The sequence below is a fragment of the Mus caroli genome, unplaced genomic scaffold (assembly GCF_978045245.1).
Source record: "Mus caroli unplaced genomic scaffold, Mus_caroli_1 scaffold_12, whole genome shotgun sequence".
In the NCBI taxonomy this organism is placed as follows: Eukaryota; Metazoa; Chordata; class Mammalia; order Rodentia; family Muridae; genus Mus; species Mus caroli.
In genome coordinates this window covers 8,349,107-8,373,532 of record NW_028227267.1, presented here as the reverse complement: position 1 = coordinate 8,373,532, position 24,426 = coordinate 8,349,107, and the positions used below count along the sequence as shown (strand labels likewise).

General features: G+C 40.7%; 1 protein-coding gene across 3 annotated transcripts in view; it reads right to left on the bottom strand.

The window, feature by feature from the left end:
* Fhit (fragile histidine triad diadenosine triphosphatase) overlaps positions 1 to 24,426 on the bottom strand; it is a 1,639,467-nt gene that overhangs the window by 1,588,939 nt on the left and 26,102 nt on the right. Inside the window, exons 1-2 of one of the 3 annotated variants that reach the window (XM_085828370.1) lie at positions 20,299 to 20,545; positions 13,831 to 13,879 (exon numbers count right to left, since the gene is read on the bottom strand). The gene's annotated coding sequence lies outside the window, so the exon portion shown is untranslated. Of the gene's footprint in view, positions 1 to 13,830; positions 13,880 to 19,930; positions 20,038 to 20,298; positions 20,546 to 24,426 lie in introns of those variants that run through there. The other 2 variants (XM_085828371.1, XM_085828369.1) reach the window with 2 other exon arrangements.

The window sequence follows — 24,426 nt, the reverse complement described above, 5'->3', positions numbered from 1 at the left end:
TGAGCTGCTGACAGTCTGATTAGAATCACTGAGCGGTCCTTTCTCTCACAGTAACACACAATTTACACAGCAATTCTTCTCTAGTAGTTCTTGTAATGAAAGGATGAGCATTGCAGTCAGTCATAATTGGGCTTTACAAACCCCAGACAATGTCTTCTGGGAAGCCGGCCTCTGAAGACTCAATGAGTGGTTTAGAGCGACGTGGGAAACACTTTAACCCACTGTTTGTTTGCAATTCTCCTTACGATACAAAACCACTTCTTAGAGTATCATGGCTCATACCTAGAATCCTAGGTTGCATCTATTTCTGATTACTTCCTTAAATGAGAAATACAGAGAAAATAGAAGTCCTGCTTCATTTTGACTGGTCCAGTCTGTTTGCAGAACTTTGGAACAAAATTCTGAATTATGTTTTTCATGCTAGTCAAGAATAAATACCAAGAAACTGTTGATGTGACATGACCTTAAATATTTCCCAGAAGTCATGAAAGCTAGGTCACCAGCTGTCGGTACTAGTGGGAGGGGCTGAACTTTAGGAGGTAAGGACTACAGAAAGGAAGTTAGGTCATTGGTTGGCATGCTCATTTGGGGAATAGAGAAACCTGAAGTCCTCCTTCTGCTTCTTTTTATTTCTTAGGCATCAGAAAGGGAGCAGTTTTCTCCACCAAACTCTATCCACTGATGACCCAAAAGCAGCATGGTCCAAATGACTTCAAACTCTCAAAACATCAGTCAAAAGAAGAGTGTATTTCAGTGGATTTTCTCAGCTGTGTTGTCACAGCAATAGAAAGTTGACTAGCACACAGTTTAAAAAAAATCATTGTTTCAAGACATAAATTGACTTGATTATAGAAAGTATCAAATGATGCATTATGATGCATTAATTGTCTTAATTTTATTTCTTAGACTCACAGAACTCTAATGCAAAGAGAATATCAATGATGCCAACAATTGTTGCCCAATTGAGCAATAGGCACAGTAACTTGAATAATTTTCTTTCCTAGACAATCAGGATATATACAAGGAAAAATTAATGATAGCTGCCACTTTAGGCCTGATCTGCCCAAGTTATCATGTAACACATTTTATAAGATGGATACCTTTCAAGAGAGCTTATCCTCCACTGGTTTTTCTAAGAGAAAAAAGAAAAGAAAAGAAAAGAAAAGAAAAGAAAAGAAAAGAAAAGAAAAGAAAAGAAAAGAAAAGAAAGGAAAAGAAAAGAAATTCAAAGGTTTAAATGGTTTTTTTTCATACATATACAAGGTATAAAAGCAAATATTCTTAAATTTTTTAAGCTTGGCAAATCACCTACTGTGGACAAAGTAGTCAAACTTATGTGAAAGAAAAGAACTTCTCTTTGTAACAAAAGAACTGGACAAAAATCCCAACAAGTACAGCTATAAATGTAACATTAGTCTTTCTTGCGTTTTTCTCATAAATTATTAAGAGACTATAATAAATAACGAAATGCATATCGTGGAAATACTGCTGCCTGCCTGTCTATCTCAATGGAGGATGGAAACTTACTTTTGTAGCAGTAATCTTGGTAAGAATGTGTGACCTTAGAGACATGACAGAGCAGTTGGATGGATGATCCTTTCCAAAGTTGAAGGAAATACAATTTCATTGTGAGACTCTGGAAGAAACCATCTAGAAGCCAGGGCCATTAGGAGTCCAGGATGTCACCTAATCCCCATGTGCCAATTTCCAAGTTTCATTTACTTCCACCATCTTAGGTTGCTCCTATAGTCTCTGGCTTCTTTCTCCTGGCTCTTCCTAAAGGCATACCCACTCCAAAACAACTCTGCCAAGTTGTCCAAGAACTCCAATGCTAACAAGCCCCAGAATCCAGTCACAGTAGACTTGACACTACCTTTCCATTCTCTTTCCAAGCTTAATAAATACTCTGAAGAAAAAAACTCTCCCTCATGTTTTGACAATTTTTCTTGTTCTTCAACCAAATGACTCAGGAATAGAATCATCAAAAGTAGTATCTTTAGAACACGGAATAAATATTCTACTTATTCTATTACATCTCTTTCCTACAATTACATGGCTAAATGATCAATGTTACTCGTTGTAGCAGCTGCTAACAGTACCATGGCTATTTACATGGACATATTAGTCCATGCTCCGGTGAGCATCCAATGCAGTAGAACCTGGGGCTACCTGCTTTACAGCTATAAAAGACTGGATGCTTTCTCTGAGCTGTAACCTAGGAAGAGAAGAGAAAAAGCACTGACAAGATGACTTAACCACCAAGCTTAAGGGCCTGAGTTCAGTTTCAGGGACACACATGGTGGAAAGGGAGAACCAACTCCAGCCATTTGTCCTCCGACTTCCACATCTGTGCCATGGCACATTCATGAGCACACACACATACACACACACACTTAAGTAATTGAGTAATTTACGTAAAAGAAAAGAGAAGAAGCTGGTGACAGATGGTATCAGCAGCACAAGTGCACCGTAAGTCATCAGAGGGGCTTCCAAAGCACAGCGCTTTACAGGAAAGGATGGAATTTGAAATTCACACATACCCAGACAAAATGATGCCACTGGTCCAACCCTTCATGTGTCCCTTTTATGGTCTTTATGTCTGTGTATATTCTATCACTAATATAGGATTTTTAAATCAGCTCAATTCTTAATACAAATGAAAATTTGAAGATAATTGTATGTACCCACTGTAAATATCCAAACTGTAGATGTAATACATGGGTATATACATATGTGTGTACACCATCTACATATAGAATAGAGTGTACATCATTTACCATTAATAGAAAGAAATTGAAAGACTTGAAGACTCTAACGTGACTAACCAAAGGTGAGTTCGTGTCTCATGTATTACATGAGTTACTATGAAGACCTGTTTATCTAAGTGCATAGTAGAGAACAAATGAATTATGCATACATATATTATCACATCACCCATAAACATGCCCAATTACTATGTGCCAAGTAATCTCATGGACATAAGAAATTCCCAAAACCCCTCTACATAATCTGTCCCTTCAACAAAATTAAAGAGTGAGTGGTCTTCAAAAAAGCTACACGGGACCTCAAGGAAAAAGGGTGGGTGCTAGAGACAAATTATAGTGAGATAAATTGGATGTCACACACTTAGAATAAGGGTACAAAAGAGCAGGCTGTGGGCCACTTCACAATTATTTATTCCCAGAATTGAATTGTCTCTAAATATGTGTCACAAAGAAGATCCTTCGTACTGTTTGATTTGAACGCCCTTCATCTCCTCTGCCCCATTTTTTTAGACATACATATCTGAGCTCACAAATTACCCATCACAAAGAAATGGCATGCTGCTAATAGGACTCTTCACTGTGGCTGACAGTGCAGAACAAATGCCAGTCCCTGAGCTGAGACCAAATTTCTGGAATACTAACTGAGGTTCCCAACGGGGAATGACACATTACCTAGAGGTCACCCCAAGAACTCTGGAACAAACTCTTGCATTCTACTGCCTCTCGCCACACTCACTACAGCATGCCATATGCTTCAACTCTCTTAGGGCATTCTACTCTACAGATTCACAATGCTGTAGCTTTCTACTGCTCTAAACACCTACCTTTCAAACAACAGATATCTAGTATACAAGCCGAGTGCTGGGCTGGCAAGATGGCTTAGCAAGGAAGGGCATTTGCTGGCCAGCAAAATAGCCTGAATCAGTGACTGCCCTGTAATATAGAGTGCCTGCCAACCGAAGTCATGCCCTCCCTCAACTGCCATAGCAGATCCTGTTTTGCTAGCAAGGCTCACCACATGAATCCATCAAAACCCCCATCCTTTAATGCAGAAATGACAGGTCTGAACAAAGATTCACAGCACTCTGTCAACGCATCTTCTTGGTCACCTTGGCTGTGCCATCTTTGTCAGGTTACTTGAGTTTCCCAAGACACTTTACCCACTAAGCATGCAAGGATAGTACATGCCCTAAAAACTGTGCAAAGGATTAAATGATGATTGCTTTTTAAAAGTGACTCATTGCCTGATTGCAGCAAGTTATCAAAAGCCTTGGATGCTGGCAAAGTCTGGACCTGATGCCTGTAATGTTTTTCAGGAAGTCCTCCCACAATGCCTCTACCTAGGAGATGGTAAACTACTTTGACAGGCTGTTGCACCTCCAAGCAGATCCCCACACCTCTCCACTAACACCTCCTCCAGGCAGGCATCTCTGTGTTTACAATTATTCATCATGACTGGCTCTACTCACACAGAGTCTATGGTGTTAAACTAAAAGGCCCCACAGACCTCTAGTCCAAGACAGCTGGAAGACTGCCGTGTGTTCCTTGAGATAGACCCTGCTAGAGAGTTCTCCAGAGATCTAGTGCAGGAGGCTGTAGGTCAGAAAGTTTTCCAATCAGCTTCTGAGGTTGGGTCCCTGCAAGCCAACATGCCAGCAGAGAATAACAGTGGCTGTGGTACCTACAAGCCAAAACGCCAGCAAGGAATAACATCATTGCAGCAAGTTCCTGACTCTGAGCTCATGTGCAATTCTGATTCCAAAAACACAGTGGGAGAAATGGCCTTCTCTGCCTGCCATCATGTAAATGTAGTGATGGGGGTTGGTGGCAGGGACATTATCTTCCTGAGATCTCACACTACCTTACAATAAGCACCCTATGTTTAAACAAGGGGCTCAGGTTCCCTCAAATGTGGTCATCACAGTCACAGAACTGGAAGAGAATGGAAGAACTCAGGAAGGCTCAGCAGATCTCTCACCAACACAGGTATATTAAAGAGCAACCCATGGCTCCAAGGGAAACGAGAAAGCACAGATGGTGATGTCTAGCCCGGCAACCAATCTTCACCTTTGTGGTCCTTTAGTTCTCAGTTCAAGTATAAGCAGACTTTCGCACTGGAATGGGAAGAAGATTAAGTAGGCAGGACATTTTCTGGGTTCTACATAACAAATGTTCATGTGCTTTCCTTCTGTAGCATTTATGGACTCATTCTGAAGGAGGGGCAAGCCGGAGCAAAGCAATTTGGCATGCTTGCATTTGCTTTATCAGGACCAGCAAGCACAGACTGCAGGGGCTGCTCCGACCTGTGCTGCAAAGATGCTCCCAGATCCCTGAGGGAGCTGCTGATTATTTTCCTTACAGGGATACTCAGGCTTAGCATCCTCCTTGCAAAACAGCAAATGAGCTCACTCAAATTATCCTCAGGAAAGTGGTCACCAAGAGGACAAGCATGATCATTATCATAGAAAGTTAATTTCTAACCAACTTCTCTAATCACCCTGTCTTCTAGAAGCCAGTTAGGCAGTATGTAGTTAGTCACACTGACCTTAGGTTGTGTTCCGGCAGCTCAGCCTGAGAACCACTTTGAAAAGCAGATGAATTTTTCTATTTTTCTACAGGCAAGCTCCCTATGCCAGAACACAGGGCACACCTAGATGATGATGGTTTGGGGGAGCATTTAACATATACAATATAATGCTTAGCAGAAAAAGCAGGATGCACCTCTTTCTAAAAGAAGTATATCAACATAGAGAACTAACTGGAAAAAGTGTCCAAACATGACACAGTTGGTCATCTCTGGAAAGTAGGATTAAGAACAATTTTTATTTTCTCTTCTTTTACTGGCATGGCTTCCAAATATTATAAAATGCAAATGCACTAGTTACATAATAAAAATAAAGTAATTATAAGCGATTTAAAGATGCAGAATGTCATTTACAAAAAGTTTTTCCATTTACAAAGCAAATAAGCATTTCTACTAAAATAAAACGACTGATGGACACCATTGGGGAAGAACTTGGCCATATCTCGGGCAGCTTCATCACCTCCATCACTATTTAAGTGCACACTGTATGTGGTAGCCTTCAGTTGGAATAAGTAATTAGGTAAATAGCTCAGTTGGTAACTAAGTCATTTACATCATGCCCTCTATCAGGGTTATCAACAATTGAAAACCTGAAAACCAACATGTAAAGGGGTGTTGATCCATCTGCCTCCCCTGCATTAACCTTCCTTGGAGAGTCTCTTTCAAGCTTGCCAAGTAGGATTGAGTATAATTAAGCAGGCAGCCAGTCAAGTGTACTCTGTCTGTGCCCTGGGTCACAACTGACTCAAAACAAAGGGAAGTCCCTCACCTAATCCAAAACATTCAAGGAAGGAAATTAGGTACATACAAAAAGGAAAGAAAAATCCACATAGGAGACACAGAGGACATATATCTATGTAGATATAACAGTAGCAACTTCCCCCTTGCTCTCCTTCTGCATAGTAGGCAAAGTCCTGTCCTGAAGGATTCCCTGTATCATCATGAATGCACCAAGGGTGCCCTAAGTAAACACTATGTCTAGGTGTGGTGAGGGTGAACTCAGCAAATCAGGCTGGCTTCCCCAGTGCACCTGAGCAACATCCAAACCCTAAAAGTCCCAAATAGACTAAAGGCAAGATTATTGCTGCCTCTTCTATCCTGCTGTCTGAGCTGGGACACATATACTGCTCCTCTTTTGCCCACAGACTAGGATTTGCCCCTCCAGCTACGGCCCAAGCTATTGAGCTGGAATTTAATGGAGCTGCTAGCTTTCCTAGGTTTACAGTTTGCAGATGACACAGCATGAAATTTCTCAGCTTTCCTAATTATGTGAATCAACTCATCATCACAAATAAGCAAACAGGTAATCTACTGGTTCTGTTTTTCTTGATAATCCTGATGAACAAAAGCCCTATTTTTATTGAGTGCCCTACCTCCTCAAAGATATTGAGACTTTGAGGCTGCATTTTCATGTACGATGGAAGGGTACATTTATCTCACATCAGGAATAAATCATTATTGCTTTAAAACAGAGAAAGGGTCTCTGCTGCTCTAATAGCTACCCTTTTGGTTCCTAGGACAGCTTTACCAGGTTCTGCTAAAGCAGGAGCCTTCTATTCATCCAAACACATGCACATGTACACACACACATTTGTGTGTGTGCCACCTCCAACTGTGGGTAGCCTTTCTCCTTATTTTGTATGCTACAAACTTTATTTTCTACAGATCACAACAAAAAGAAAGTTGGTAAGGTCCTCGGTAATCTGTTCCACCTGCCCTTGGTAAGATCCTTGGTAATCTTGTTCTACATGCCCTTGGTAATCTCATTCTACATGCCAATACCTGATCCAGGAAGGAATATGTGGCACTGCTGGATGATTAAAGAATCTTTGCTTTTAAAGTGAGACTGGTTGAGAATAGTCTCTTTGGTCAATGTATGCTGTCATATCTGCATGACGCTCACCATAAAGAAAAAAAAAAAAAAAAAACCAAGACAGCCAGTTTAAGAAAGAATCAACACAGTAAAGGAGGAAGAGGAGAAAGGGCAACACAGGAACTGTGAAGACATCACTGAACCAGGGAACTAACAAAACTTATAGGGACACCCTTCAGGGAGTAAGTCTTGTCTGCTTGTAGACTTCATTTCTCTTAGGCTAATGGATTTTGTTTTGAGAAATTTCAAATGCAAGTTGATAGAACAATTCACAAAATACTTGTCAGTGCTTAGCAATCTGTTTAATGCTGGGATCCTCTCCCTGCAGCACGGTCAAAGGCACCCTGGTGGGTCCCCACTTACCTAACACCAGGGGAAAGTGAATTTCAGTTGAGTCCTACCTTTCAGAGTCAGGGTTCTGGAGCGGCTTCCCATCAATCATGACAACCAAGAGACTCAGCAGGTAGACATAGGAGGTGGGACGCTTTTTCATCTTAATTCCCTTATTTTTTAAAAACCATTTCAAGTTGACTTTTTGATTATTTGCAGCCAAAAGCATCTTCAATGATAAATCTATCTTTGCATAATTAGCAGGAAATTTATGTATCCTCCTTTAAGCAAAGACTCCAGAGAAAATGGTACAGAGATCCATAATTCTGCCAACATCCTCCCAAATCCTTACATGATAGATCTTAAGTGATTATTTTCCAAAAAAGAAAGACGACTGAGAAGCCAGGAAAAAAAAAAAAAGATGAATTATGCAACCAGCTGACACTCATCTGAGAACTATAAAGTGCCCACAGGATGGTATAGCCTCACCTTTTCTCAATGGTAAATCAGGACTGCATCATTTAGAAACACCAATCAGTACTGTAGGTCATCCTTCCTGGGGATAATCTCCTTTCTCATTTCCAGAGCTTTAACACACTTGGCCTTAGGGGAGTGTCTAAAGAAAAGTTATCACAGGCAATTCGAACCATCATATCCTGTCACCAGTAAGGATTTTTTTCTCTCTCTCTCTAAGGCTTAAATACGTTGAAAGGAATGTGCCAGACCGCACAAAGGACAATGAATAAACGTAAGCATAGGCTGGTTTTGCTTTGCTTGAAACTGTTCTTTTTCCTCTGATCTTGTCTAGGTAGACAACTGCAGGAGAGTGGGGAACGGGTTTTCCTGGCTTCGCAGGTAAACCGGAAGTGTCTCTTATGTTAGTAGAGACTAGCACCAGCCTCCCGGCAGGACGTTAGATGGAGATGGTGACCATGAAGAGTTTGACCTTGAAGTGACACTAAAGAACACAACCTCTTTCGACTAGACTCAGCAAAGCTTTCTACCACCTCATGGGCAAGAAGCCCCAGGGTGGATGCCGTAAGATCGAACCATTTGTCCCTGGATGGTTTGTGCTACAGCAGGCCTGCTGTACTTTTGCACCATTGGCCCATAAGGAAGTAGAAAGCCCAGATAGCACCAAGTTAGCTTTTCCAATATTTAAAGGAAAAATAGAACCAAGTATGTGCCCATGCATTATTAAAATTGTATAACTCTTCCTTCCAGAATGAAACAGTCCCTCCTGGAGGAGGGAGGAAGAGAGGGGGGTATGATCATGTGAGTCACAAAGCTCAGTGACCTTCAAAACTCACAGGGCCCCTCCCCAAGGTTATGTAAGCAGTAAACAATTGCTTCTAAAGAGGAGCTTTTTGGGGACAGCCAGTGACCCAGTTTCTGAGTAATCTCCGTGCAGCTGTAGGATTTTCTATATCACCCGTGCTCCCCACAGTGTTCCCTTGACATTCACTGGTTCATTAAGACGACGTGGCTGGACTAGGTTCTTGGTGCTCTGTCTGGGAAGTATAGATGGTTGTTAACATCTCCCCAGGAAAAGTTACACCACAAAAGCCACACATTAAAATCTAAAACAGTTTTTCAGAATGACACTTTTAAATCAGGATTCAAATTCAATTTGTATTTTCAGTTGGTTTGGCATGTCCTGAGCTTCTGAAGGACACTGGACTCCCAGGACAAGCTCTTCAGAGTCATTCAGTATATTCTCTGCTACACAGTTAGCTGCTGTACAAAAGAAAGGCTAGCTGTGAAAGCGGAGGCTCGCTTGCTGATGAACAATATTAAATATTTTTAAACTGTCACACAAAAGGCGATTGCAAACTTCTTTTATTTTAATTCACTCACAAAATGTCAAACCCACTTATAAGAAACCACTTGATTCCCCTCAATGTAGTGGGGATTAATGAGGCCTGAATGTAAGGGAAGCACCCAACATGCGTGGCACTTCAGACTGTTGAGATTCCCAAACAACTAAAGCATCTCAAGTCCCACATGGGATGTGAAGCGAAAATGTTCTTAGAGGGAATAGTCTCTAATAATACTTACCTACTTCAGAGAGTGCTGCGAAGCTCTATTAACACCAGCAGAACACTTTGAGATCTTCAAATAAAATCATGATAGAAATGCAAAGTATTATTACTATAGCTCTGAAATAATTTCACACCTAGGGATGAGAAAACCCCAGGCCAAGTTTTACCACTTCTCTTCTTGCCTGATAAACAACAAATTCCGAGCATGGAGGTGGTGACAGGCAGAACGAAGACATCAGGGTTCCTCTGTCACCACAGTTTTGGATTTTCCTCCAAGTCATTTTAGGGAACTTGAAGGGGAAATTGAGTCCTTTAAAGGGAATGTTTAAAATGAGGACTAAATTTTCACCCTTTTTATACCAGACCAAACAACAAACAGCAAGTGTGTTAACAGAGTCAGGACTGCTGCTCAACTTAGGGCGCTAAGCAACACAGTCATATGTCACATCACGGATGATGGTAGTAACTGATAATGGGCACACCAACATAGCTATGCAAAAGGAATGACAAGATGGAGACAGAACTCCTCAGATCCTGCCTGCAATCAGTACTGTGGGGCATACCACATACACTGTGCTAGGAATTCAGTGATGACCTTGAGCATGCAACACAAGCATGCTCTTGATTTCCATATCAGACCTACTGATTAGCATAACAACTGGAGTAAGAGTGCTCATTACAACTGTCCTGAATAAGCTCTACAGAGAACTGATAGTAGTTGTGTCTGGACAAACTACTTGGTTTAAGCCTTACTTTCCATTTCAATCAAATGGAAACATCTGTCTGACGCACCTACCGCCATCTTCTTCACATGGAATTAGTAGACACTGGGGAAAATGGTATTTGAAGCCACATATTAATCATAGAATACATCAAAATTTACATATTAAAAGAAATAACTAGGCTATACCTTCTGGCTCAATGTGGACACAATTACGTCATTGTGATAATGTAATAATTACCTGTAGGTTTAGGCTATATTACATGATATGACTATATTAGAAGGTTGTGGGAAATAGAAGAGGTAGGAATAGGAAATGTTAGAGTCAGGACTATTGCCCAGAGTCACAAAGCTTACAAGCTGCACAAGCAACCTTGAAGGCGCTCTCCCCAGCATACAGTGCAACCATGTTACTTAGTCACATAGGAGAGGGATCAAATGTAATGTCTCTAGGAGGACAGCCATTAAACACCTTGTTCTAGAACCTGCACAGAACAGGAGTCAATACAGAAGGCAAAGAAGGAAATTTGCTTGTTCCATTCTCAGCATATTGACCATACACAGCAAAAAGGCCCATTTCCCTGATGTCCGGACCTGGTTTTGGTTTGATTTGGGTTGGTTTGGGTTGGGTTTTGTTGTTGTTGTTGTTTGTTTGTTTTGTTTGCTTCTGAAAGCCTTATTTCTCTTTTTTATTACATTTATTGATATTCTCTCCTCTCCTTTCCCCTCCCACACCCCCATTTCCCTCTTCTCTCTCTGCATGTGTGTCTGTATATTTGCACAGGACACAGGACACAAGTGGAAGTCAGAAATCTCATAGTAGTTCGTACTCTCCTTCTGCCATGTGAGGTCTGGTGATGGAATGTTCGTCCTCAGTGTAGATAGCAGCATCTTTATCTGCTGAACCCTCTTACCAGACTCATGCCTATGTCTATTAAAAGTAACCTTCCCACCAAATGCCTGAGGATAGATCAAGAATTCCTCTCTTTTTGGTAATAGTAATGTGTTCCTTTTGAAAACATTATCAGAAAACAACTTAGAAATAAAAAATAAAATAAAATAAAATAAAATAGGTAGCCCAGCATGGTGGTGCATGCCTTTAAACTCAATATTCATGAAGCAGAGGCAGGTGGATCTCTGTGAGTTTAAGGCCAGCCTAGTCTACAAAGCTTACTCCAGGACATCCAGGGTTGTTACACAGAGAAGTCCTGTCTCAAACAAACAAAAGAGAACAAACTTGGGACCTGGCCCTGGCTCTGTGCTTAGCAGTTCTTGGGGCTTTTACTGAAGATCCAGCAGCTCCCACTACCCGGATCAAACCATGCAACTAAAGCCTACATGTGACTCCAGTTTCAGGGGGTATGACACTTGTGGCTTCGAAGGGTATCTGTACTCAAATAGACAAATCCACACACAGACACGCCCAGACAGACATACTTAAAAACAACTTAAAATGTAGTCATTAAAATGTGAAAGAATGGACAATGCTGGGGAGATGGCTCAACCATAAGGAGCTGCTATATAAGCAGGGGACCTGAGCTTGATCCTAGCATCTACATAAAAGAGGCTGCCATAAGCAAACCCCCTAGAGAGGCAGAAACAGGAGGGGGCCTGCGACTGCCTGGCTAACCAATTGGTGTGCTCCAGGTGAAGTGAGAAAGTCTCAAAAAGTAAGTCAGAAAACAGTGGTGTCCTCCACACATACACACAAACACTTATGCAATTATGTGCACATGCACACCCACACATGCATACACATATACAGATAAATACACAAATAAAAATGTATTTTTCAAAATATCTAATAAATTCATAAGGGGGATGCTGCTTATGATAATAGTGAGGAGGAAGAGGAGGAAGAGAAGGACAAGGACAGGAAGGGGATGATGAAGATAAGGGACATTAACAGCAGCAGCAGGTGACAGCTGTGTAACATGGAGCAGGACATGCTCTTGCACAACATCCATATGAGGCACAATCTGCCTTCTCATCTCCATTTTACAGACAGGGAAGAGAATAAACACACAAAGAGAATGAATCATTTGTTCATGGCCCACTAACTAAAGCAGGACAAAACCCAAGTCTGACTCCAGACTACTAACTCAACAAAGAATTCTCACTAAGACAACAGTGTGAAAATGCCCCTTTCTCTAAAGAAATGTGAGCACCAAGCCACACTGTCTAATTACAAAGTCCCTGAGATGGCTATATCATTTATAATACCAGTAACTTGTGAACACATAGGATTAAATGCTATCAAGTGCTTCCATGTTCCTAGAAATGGCTCAAGGCTGCAAGGCAGTGACCAGTCTATGAGAATGAGAATCATCTGCATCTTTATAAGGCATTTTCTTCACTATGGCCACATACAATATCAAAACTCCAAGACAGCCAGGATCCACGCGTGCACCAGAACTTGGTCACCTGAAAGTAAATCCTCCGAACAGTTTTTATGGGTAATGCTTTAATGATTCAAAAGAGATTTTTCTCCAGTTTCTTTGCAAGATTATACTTTACTCTCAAAATGAACATTAAAAACTCAAGTTTGTCATAAAGTTAGAAATAACTTAAAATAGAAAGTAAATCAAATTGGCTTTTCAACTTTTACCAAACTGGTCACAGCCATAATTACTATAATAAAAATGACAGAAAAAAAAAACCCTAAAATTGTCAAAAACATAATTGATGATGAAAACAAATGTAAAATTATGGCATATTTTACCTTGGCCTCCAAAGACTCTTGATGAAAGCACAGCCCTATAATTCCTCAGAGTGAATTCTCTAAATTAAAATACTTCATGCAGAACAGAAATTAAACAATGAATCAAAGAACACTGCTGTACAGAGGTACACTTATAAATATACCTACAAAATGAAACAATTACATTTTTTCCATGTAAAAAACCAAATCAACCGTAATGTTTCACAGGAGACTGAGCTGCTATTTCTCCCTATTGCTTGGAGCTTAGATGTTCCCTTCCTTTCACTTGCTTGGGAAGGATGCAGTGTGACTGGGGGAAAGCCCCACCAAACTGGAAGGCGGTTGCCATAAGACAATCCCAGTTCCTCCACTCAACCGCACAACTCACTGCGGAGATAAATCTCATCCAGCCCGATTGAAATGCCGCTCGCTCTGCGTTTTATTTTAAATGCTTTGTTTGGCCAGCTGGTTTTATTTAAATATTGACCAGGAGTGGTAGCAGTGCATTCTTTCTCCATCGCGCATTAATCTTAGTAAACGTAGCTCTATTGGAACATCTTAACTGCTGGAGAGAAAGCAAAAGTCAGCAAACACGCAATCGCATTTGGCCACCCTCAGCACATCACTGTATTTGTGCCTGCTCTCCGCTAACTATTGCTCAGCACTTTTGCCCATGAGAGGGGATGAGCAGGTGGTTAAGGAAGTTGTCCTGTCAGCTGTATCTCTAATCCAAGTGTTTAAATCTCTGAATAAAAGAAAAAAATCAATGTGGTAAAGGCAATGTTTGTCAAGGCCATGTAATAAATACACTTACCTTTCCTGACTTTTCTCAGTGGATTTCCCTTCTTTGCTGGGCTTCAAAGCTGCAAGGAGATAAAAAACGAAAGACTAAGATATTTGAAAGTAAAGCACCACGGTTCCTTTCCAAGGTTTTCAACAGAATTTCCAATGCTGTGGTAAATGATGCTAGCTAGATACACACTGACGAAACCTGTGCCTCAGAGCTGCCCAAAAGGCCAACCAGAGACACAGACAGATACGGTTTTAATGTCTTCCAAGGCTTTGTGTGTCAAAATTTAGTTTCTACCATGAGGCGTGAAGAGGATGAAAATTTAATCTGAATCTGGTTCGAGAGGAGGACACTGAGCAATAACTAGGAATGAATAAGGTTACTAGGCTAAAGACTTCGGGATTGGATTTTGAAGCCCAATGGCTTTATAAGAGAGAATGAAAGCGATCACATAGCCATTACAAAAGGCAGAGTGTAAGTGTGTGTGTGTGTGTGTGTGTGTGTGTGTGTGTGTGTGTGTGTGTGTGTGTATGTTTTACAAGAGGAGTATGATCTATTAAAACATTTGTGGAGTACATGCAATACATGTGATGGTCTGTAAAACAGCCTTGGTGTTCTGCCATGAGGATGCCATTGCCAGATGCTGCCCCTAGATCTTGTACCTTCAGAACTACTATCCAAATAAACCTTTTAGATGTTTATAACTGATCTATCTGCTCTATTGTATTATTACCAATGGATGAAAGGCTAACACAGTTACAAACAAAAACAGCACACTGCATCATACAAACCTCACCAAATCTATATATAGTCAAACCTTCTAGAATGTGAACACCTCAGCAGTGAATGGATTATAAACTGTGGGTTTGGAAGGCATATTAAATGTCAGCACAGCACATGTAACCTGAACAAGCATTTATGTTCTTAGTCCTGTTATCATCTTTTTCATACAGCTGATTTCCACTTGCCACAAGATATTTCAGTTCAGGAATATTATTCCATTCATACAGGGTACATGGGCTTGAAGTTCTGCTTAGCATTGCTGTCCACAAGAGGGGATGGCAGATGCCTAGGCGTGCACAACCTCCCTTTCTCTGGCAAGAACGCAGCCTTCTTTTAGGAAAAACCCACAGGAGAGCAGAAGCTACAAGTTCACATTGCAAATCAAGTCTTTACTTCTTAACTTCCTGCTCAGCAAAATACACTACCCACGTGTCACAGTCTAGTCAATGGAATCCACAAGAACACTGCAAAATGACTGCTGTTGAGAACTGATAGTGGCTGAAGGTTCTGAAGGCTGATGTGGAGCATCCACCATTATTCACAGAGTTGTTCTATGAAAGTCTCTTCTCATATTCATAGCTGGGTTCTCACTTTCCTAAAGTTGCAGGAGTTGAGAATTATTAACTACTACAGTTATTTTTCTCCTTAAAATTTCTAAGTGATGACTTTAGGTCTTCCTGGATTATTTCCCTCTGCTTCCTTAACTCCAACAAAGAATCCTTTACCACTCACAGATGACCACCAAAGAATAGGTCATAGTCATAGGTAATGGCATAACCCTTAGAATATTAACACAGGCCCCTCCATAGAAAATATCACAATTGTCTCATGTTCTTCCTAGTTCCATAGTACATAATTGGGTTGGGAAAGCATAATTTAGGTTAGAAAAAATGCAATATATTTCCTTCTGTGAAATGTGAGAGATTTATGGTCTGAAATCCTTTCTATTTCAAATATATAGAGATGCTAAGCAAAATAGAGAATTGTAAGGGAAAAGAGAAAGACCCATATTTTAAAAAAAACAATGCATATAAATTTTCTAGAATGAAAGCTATGAGTCCTCTTCAGAAACACATCAAAATCATATGATAAAGAATAAAAACTCAAAACTTAGATGCACCCAAATGACCAAATGACACTACAGAACATCCAAGGCAAATTGGCATTCCTGAGCTCAGTCAGAAAAGGGAAACAAAGACAGTCACAAAAGGACACGTTACCCATCCATAAGAATAAACGCAAGGCAGTGACCTGGGAATGTGGCCACAGTTTACTAAATTTAACAATCCAATAAATTACACTTATGCTAGTATTCAAAAACAGTAGAGAAAAAAGGACATTAGTCAGATTTTTTTAAAAGATTGTCTGTTTAAAGGAGTTCACTTTGGAAAAAATACATAAGATGTAGGTTAATACAGAGAAATTCATATAAGGAAAGGATGACCAGAGAAAGTCCATGGAACTACCTAATAATGAATACTGATCATAACTCAAATTTAAAGAAGTAATCATAATCCTGGTTATAAAGAAGAAGGAAACAACAGTGGTGTCACCTTAGGACTACTGATGCTGTGATGAAAACCGTGACCAAAACAAACCTGGGGCAAAGGGGATTTCCTGCTTACACTTCATCATTGAAGGAAGTCAGGACAGGAACTCAAACAGGGCAAGAACCAGGAGGTAGAAGCTGATGCAGAGACCATGGCGGAGTGCTGCTTCCTGGCTTGCTCACCATGTCTTGCTTACCCTGCTTTCTTATAGAAGCCAGGAGTGGCAACCCCTGTTATGGGCTGGTCACTCCCCCATCAACCACTAATTAAGAAAGTGCCCTCCAGTGGGATCTTATGAGGCCCTTTTCAAGTAAGGGTCCCTCCTTTCAGATGACTCCAGCCTGTGTTAAGTTGAGATAAAATAACCAGCAACCAATGCTTAAGGTTCTCAAATCAAATGAAGCTGAGAACATGAGAAGCAAGATACGTAGTTAGGGAGGAAGTCCGAGTGTTAACCCGAGAGTGAGCATTGTCTATCTGATGAACCTGTTAAAGTTAGCTACATAACCACAAACTCTCATACCTTGCTCACAACATTCATACAAAAACTGCTTAAGAACAAACACCCTGGATAAAATGGCAAAATGGAGCATACAACCCATATCAAAGCAGCACAATAAAACATTTATAGTCTTCCAATAAAATAATGTACAAATCAGAAAAGCCAATGGAGCTGTCATCAATATTAACAAGGATGGTGTGAAAGCAAAGCACCAAAGGTCTTTCTTAGTATTGTTCCATTTGCACACATTTCTAAAGGACAAAAATAAATACTAGGTTGCTTGGGAATATGTTAGTAGAAAGGAAATCTAAAACTGAAAGCAAAGAAATGTCTTACACAGAAGTCAGGTTCTCTGTCTTGGGTGGTGGTAGATATAACAGGGAAAACGTGGAGGAATTAGTCGAGAAAAAGGTAGTTTATGATCATTTTATTATTTTCTTCCATATATTTGGACATTTTCATGAAACTGTGCATCTCAAAAAGCATTTGTATATATTCCCTGCCTCCCTTTGGCTTGTTTGGCTTTCTACTGAAAAGGGGACCTCACTGGTCTCAGAGCTGGCCCCAACCCCCCAGGACTTCTTTCTCAGCCTCCTAAGTGCTAGGGGTAAAACATGCCTACCATATCCAGGTTTCCATTTTACATTTTAAAAACATAAGATACTGATGATCAAATGAATAGAAATTTCCAAACCAGTGGACAAAACAATATAAAGAAGCTTAATGAATCCTCTGGAGAAGATGGGAAGAGAAGGCAAAAGAAGCGAGGGAAGCCTGGTGAACAGAGAACACGAGAGACGTCACTTCCCAACAGTTAGCCATATCAGTAGCTGCCCTAACTGGAGCAGAAACATCTAGTCAAATAGTTTTTCCAAATAATGTTTGTTCAATCTTGTAATTTGATTTTTATAAGAAATATATTCAGAAGGTTTGAAAATTAAACATGGGGGAAACTAAGTGAACAAGAAACACAACAGAGCTAACAAAAATGACTTAGTCAAACTTGAAGTTAGTAATAATTGGAGAAGTATATATTATTTGTCTATTGCTACATAACAAAGCACTCAAAAATGCTTAACTTGCAAAAAAATTAATTATTTCTTATCTCCCTAGTTTCTACAGATCAGGAATTCTGAGAGTACAGGAGAATGGCTTTGCAGAATGCTCCAATGCCTTGTCTCACTTGAAGACTTGAAAGAGCCCAGAATCATATGTGGCCCTTTAGCCACATAATTTTCAACAGTCTCTAAGATTAGCTAAGATTTTTGCTATAACACATGTGGCCTCTCCCTGTGGCTTGAAGCTTCTCAAAATATAAAGATTCCAAAGGCATGTGTCCCCGACAGAGCCAGGCAAAAGTTACACTTCTTAGGAAGAAGGATCAAATTTCACACAATTCTATTGGCACTATACACCCCTCTCTCAACAAAGACATGCACACCTCTGGGGGAATGATGGTCCATCACACTGCACAATCACATGGACTGAGTACCTGGGCCGGGGCAAGCATGGCTGGGGAAATCAACCAAGCAGTGTGCACTCTTTTCTTGCAGTCTTACAATGGGGAAAGATTTGTAAAATGGGACTTTAAAACTATGTTGGAAGGAGCTGGAGAACGAACTTAGCAGGTAAAGGCACTAGCTGCCGAACAAAACAACCTGAGTTTGATCTGTGAACCTCCACAATGGAAAGACCTCCACAACCAATACCTGTAGGTTATCCTCTGACTTCCACAAGCATGACATAATACATATGACCCTACAGACATACCCACACATTACACATGCACACACAAATAAATAAACAAAAGCTTTTTTTGTGAAATAGGATTTAAAATTTGTCTTCATGCAGCTTCTCTTTAGGGACTAGTGGTGGGAAAGAGCTTTGGCCATCCCTGCAGTGTCTTGTCATGACTATGTGTTGTGTTCAGTGTGCTTATATTCTCTGACCTTAATCAGACATTCTGTTATTTAAAACCTAGACCTATTGTTGTACAAACTTGCCTGCCTTGTGCTTCGTAAGCCCCAGATTTTATCCCAACATCCAAAATCATTCAAAAAAAAAAATCATTCAATAAAATACTTGCTGAATACACAAACACAGAGCACCCTAAGTATAGCCTTTAAAACATTTTTAGTTCCTGAAAATGTGTGTGTGTGTGTGTGTGTGTGTGTGTGTGTGTACCAAACAGGAGCAAGTCAGAATCCAAAAGTTCTTGTTCCCATAATCCAAATACCTACCTCTGGGCAAAAGTCAGGAATCACCTCTCAAAATAAGCCTCCTCTTTCTTTTGACTCCCAAATGCAAAGCCCTACACCTGTGCCATCAGGTAAACATTCTCCCCTCCAACTGTAAGGCTGCTCTATCCACCACTCACCCCAGTCTAACCTCACCACACTCTGCTCCAGAGCAGACAGTGTCTATACCCTTCAGATGACCTTCTGCAAGACATAAATTAGATTTAAATGAATCCAAATAGGTTTGGGCTTCAGCTGCTCCTCAAAGAAATAAGCATGGAACCAAAGTAGAACAAGCCAATAACAGACTGATTTATCTCGGTGTTTTCTCCCAGCTTTAAAAAAAAAACCCAAACCCCTCAGTCCATGGCCCAGCCCACAGATCCTTTACTGATCAGAATGTAAAGGACTAGCCTTCCCCAGTACACAGACAGGCTTACTTGAAAGCTATTTCTAAGACCCATCCAGCTGCACCCTACATAAGGCAAGGTTCCCTGGAACTGAGACTTTTGCTCTGCTGTCAAATTCTGCAGCCTTCACCCGACTTAACTGCCATGTTGAGGGATTGGTTATTGACCTTTAAGTCTGTAACAATTATCTACATAGCTAGGAAAGAGGCTGTGCATTCAGGTACAACAGTGAAGACACTGAATAAATTCAGTGCTCATTTTCATTTTTATGCTGCATTCAGTGAGCTGTTACTGCAGACAAATTACTGCAACAGTCTTTCAAATGATAGCCAATTTTCAACTAAGAGAAGATTCTTAAACCACTTTCTAAAACCTTTTTCTACATATCGGTAAAAACCAGGCAGTTGGAAAACAGGGCTGGTTAAACCACCTGATGATAAATGAATATTTTTAAATACATGGAGTTATTTGACAATCTGCATAGTGACTTAACACTCACAAGAAATAACAGCAAAGCCCCCAAACCTAACATTTTCTCCTATATAGTCTTAGAAATTGTGTTTGAATTTATATCTATATATTCTCTGCACAAACCTTGGACATACTTTCGGGTTCAGAATAGCCTTTACCTTCATGATTTACCTTACGTTGTAAAAAGCAAGTAGAAGCCCTTCCTCAAATCCATAACTTTAAGAGTGACTTGCTCTGTGGTGCAGCTAGAAGAGTGTGTAGAAGAGTGTCTAGCCAGGAACAGGCACACAGCAAAGCTTGCTTAATAACCGAGTATGTTTTCACTATTGCTAGCATACAATGATTTGGAATTCTACAGCTGTGGTTGCTTTAGGGATTTGTCCTTTGATTTCAACCACTCCTTACTTTCTCCTTTTTTTTTTTTTCAGAGTTTCATAAAACAGAAATCTCTCTGGTCAAGCCCATCCTCCATGGCCTGAGGCATATATCAGTGCACCACCACCACCACCACCCACACACATAGCACACTTTCGTCATACCTGTTCAATACTGTCATATTTGCTAGGCATTGCAAAAGTAAATTTGCTCAGCAGCATGAGATCTGAAAGTCCTTAGGTGACATCTGAGGAGTAGAATACCAGGCGGTCAATAATTACCTCCTCAAGATTTACAGAATCCCAGGCAAATCAAAGTCCATGAAATCGCCGGGAGTGTGACCTGATCTGGGCGGGGTCCCTGAAAATGGGGGTCAATGAGTCTGTCTGACCACCAGACAGGACTAGGACATACTGGACTCATCTCCAGGGGACACAATGTGGCAATATGACATTTGCACAGAGGTGCCCTAACATGCTCCCAGTATGTTTTCTTGGAACGGGATGACATTTCAAGTCAAATAGCTCTGTTCACAGTAGCAACAGCCCTCCCCCAAATTCTCCTAGTCTGAATTCAAGAAAAAGAGGTTCATCTTTAGGAAAAACTGAGAGTCTATATGCAGATACAGGTTTAAAAGAATCTGTTTTTAAAGGTGTCCAGTCAGTGTTTACCCTTATTTGTTTCCTTTCTGGCATTTCTTAAGCCTTATTGTAAATACTTGCTCTCAATTGAACAAATTCTTCCTCTCAGATCCCAATACTGAATACTTTTTAATGCATATGGAAATTATTTAGAAAACTGTGTAACTAAGAGGCAGAGAGAGTGACTGTCAGTGCTATGGTCTCAGCAAGCCCCTGCTGCCCAGAACTGCAGTTCCTGTTGCACCTCCACCAGAGAGCTTGTATGTAATCCATTGAACCAGCACCCACCCAGAGTTTCTGATGCCTGTTCTGCCAGATCGTGCTCCACTTCAGGACTAGGAAACAGTCTGTGCAACACCTGTTTCCTGGCCGGCCCAGCTACGTCATCAAGAAAAGGAGTCTGGTTGTGCCCTCCTCTGAACTCTCCATCTGGAAGATTCTCTGGCCTCCTTCCCTCTCATTTTTAATCTGACAGACACTGTTGGACAGGGACCCTCAAAGCAGACCAAAGTTCATCTTTCCTCCTCTGCTTCTTGCCCTGCATATCAGAAGGGCAGAGGGAGGCTGGCATGGAGCAGGATGCCAGGAACTAAATGAGGGTCCCTGACTACTGGACCACATCAGTCCTGCCTTCCAAAGTCTTAATTAGCCCTTCTTCTCCTGGCACACCCATTTGCCTCTGGAACCCATGGAGGTGGCAGAGTAAGATGCCACACTCACAGCAAGCATTCAACAAAATATTGATTGCGGATGGCAGTCAGAGCCTGTTGGCTCTGGCTTGGCAATAACATCACTTTGGAAGTCTCGGCACCGGTAGCAAGATTTCTGCTCCCCAGTTCTGATGCAGGCAATTCTACCAGCATTATTCTGGGTGATATTCAGCCTCCAGCTCAATTTGGAAGCAAAATGATCTTAGCAAACAGAGGCAGACTTGACAGACAGGCTGCTGAGCCTGGGGACCAAAACACGGGATGAAAAAGCAGAAGAGAGGAATGATATACAGCAACGGAAGAGAGGGAAATGCCATACAGGAAAACAGGGCTAGTTGCACAGGGTTGCCCCCATTCTACCTTTGACTCTGAAGTAAGCTTCAAACATAACAGCAGATGGGGCAGGGCTGATGAGAGGGGATGAAAGGAAAGGGGACAGAGAAGGACCTCTTTGGTATTCTGACACAAAGACATACAGTAGAAGCAGTGAGCAGGCTCAACAGTAACACGGAATAGGTTTCCAAAGACCATGAGTCTTAATTCTGTCCTGCTTGGCACCTCTTGAACTTCAGTGACACACTGAAATTTGCCATTTTTCTAAGAGGACATTGATAAATACAATGGAAAGTCTGAATACATTTCCCCTCTGCATTCATTATCTCTGGCCCATATCCACAGGCCTATTGCAGACTAAATTGGATTTTGGATCACTGGTACTAAGGCACTGCAATTAATTAACAATAGAAACATAATATTTATATCCAGGCCTAACAACATCTGACATTTAAACTATTCTGCCAGTCGGGCAAATTCCATTCGACAAATTTTCATTTTAATGAACATGACAGACCACAGCTTACATGATAGGCCAAGATGCAGAAGCAAGTTGATTTCTTGGCATGTGCTTCCAAGGACTGGCCATGCCGCAGGAGAAAGAAGCTGGGCAACCATCAGAATAACAGAAAGACCTGGTCCACAACTCCTTTAGACAGATCAAGGACATGCCACCCCCTGACTCTTCTAAAAAAGACCCTGGGACGAGATTGTCCTTATTTCCTACATGAGCTCAAGGTTAAAGGCTGCACTTATCATCCACTGGGTAATAGTTCTACCTTTGGGCTTCTGATATTTTCTTTGGGGCACTGAAATCCCTTAGTACTTTGTAATTAAAAAGTGATAAATGTTTTCCAAGGCATCTGATAATATTCGAAATACACAAGAGTTGGATCTGACACAGCTTTTTCAATTGGCACAAAACTGGCCTTCCATATTTTGCCAGATGGTGTATCTCAGTAAGTCCTCAATTTCCGGCTCAGTGAGGGCACTGTCACTATGATGTTGATGCAGAGACGGTATTAAATGCTATCTTATTTTGCATTATACTAACACCATAGACCTATTTATTCTTGCTAAACTTTTATAGCTTAAGGAAGTTTTCCTTCTGTGACTCATTAGTCTAGCTAACAGAAAGATGGCAGAGATGAAGAAAAATTATTCCACAATGTAAGAGCCATGCAAGTGTCCTGACCCCACAGTGGCCTCTCCAAGACAGATGAAGGGCAGATCAAAGTCAAGGACAATGTCAGCAAACAGATCTCCCAATGCAGAGTGCTATTGTTCCTCTCACTGCTACAGGACTAAAGGAAACTGTGTGAAAATGGTGTAGATTTACCTACAGCCATCTCCACTACTCGTAAAACATGTATGTAAATTTTAATCACACATTACAACATGGACAGAAGTTTCACAGACATGGAAGGTAACAATGGGTGGTCCACAACATCCCTTTTTAATGGACATGTAATATATTTCTGGCTCATATATCTAAAACACCCGTTATCTCAGTTTTAAATGTCACTGTAAATGAAGTAGAATAAAAATGCACTTTATGAGTACTAAGTAAGCAACACTCCTTTGAGGTATGGATGTTGCTCATGAGCTACAATCAGCATCTGAAATCCACTTTCATGCCAGTGACTCATCCTCAAGCTATATATGTGGTCAGATGCAAAATAGTAACTATGTTCCATGTCACTTTTAGTTATGGTCAAGATACCAGACTATTCATTCCTGGAAAGATAAAAGCATTTCTTTTACACAACCTACTTTGGAACCAATAAAGTATTATTCAAATCAACAAAATTTTGAACAGGCACAAGTACAAATGCTCATTTTAACGACAATATCTGATGTGCACACTATAAGTACTATTATGACGTCTATTGCACAACAAGGAACTAAAAGGTAGTTCCAGTTGACAGTTAATGAGCCTCCCTAAATGCAGGTCCAAGGTCTGTTATGTGTGAATGGAAGTTTAGGGAAAAATCCAAGTCTGTCTCTCTCCTCAGTCTGTGAGCTACAAGCCCGGTGGCATATGACAACATCCACTAGCGAAATGGCATGGAGGAATCGATTCCTTTTTGGCAATAGTCAAATATCTTTTAAATATCAGGTATGAAACATTTTCAGACCACCAGATGCTTATATAATTTTGAAAAAATCAATTTTATGGAGCTGCTACAAGTAGTTTTATGTTTGTTAATGTCTTGTTATATTCTTGAAAAAAAATAGAGGACTTACAAACCTAAAAATGTCTTTTTGAAAGCTGGGAAGCAAAACAGGACCCAGACAGGAATGACTGGGAAATGTTTGGCAGAACACAAATGAATAGTCTAAAACTTTATTGTGCCATTGTGGGTGACATGCTCTAAGATGGCCATATCAAATTCTGAACACAAAAGACTTAACGTACTTCTTGTTGTAAACAAGGGCATTTGGTTAAATGAGAGTTCCATCAAAGATTAATGACTGAATTCGAGTGAGCACAAAGTAAAGGGTTATATATGTTCTGTGGTTTCAGAAATAGCTAATCTAATAATGGCAAATGGAGGGTTATTGTTGATTCCTTTGCCTCTGGTTCATAAATTAGATAGAGCAACCT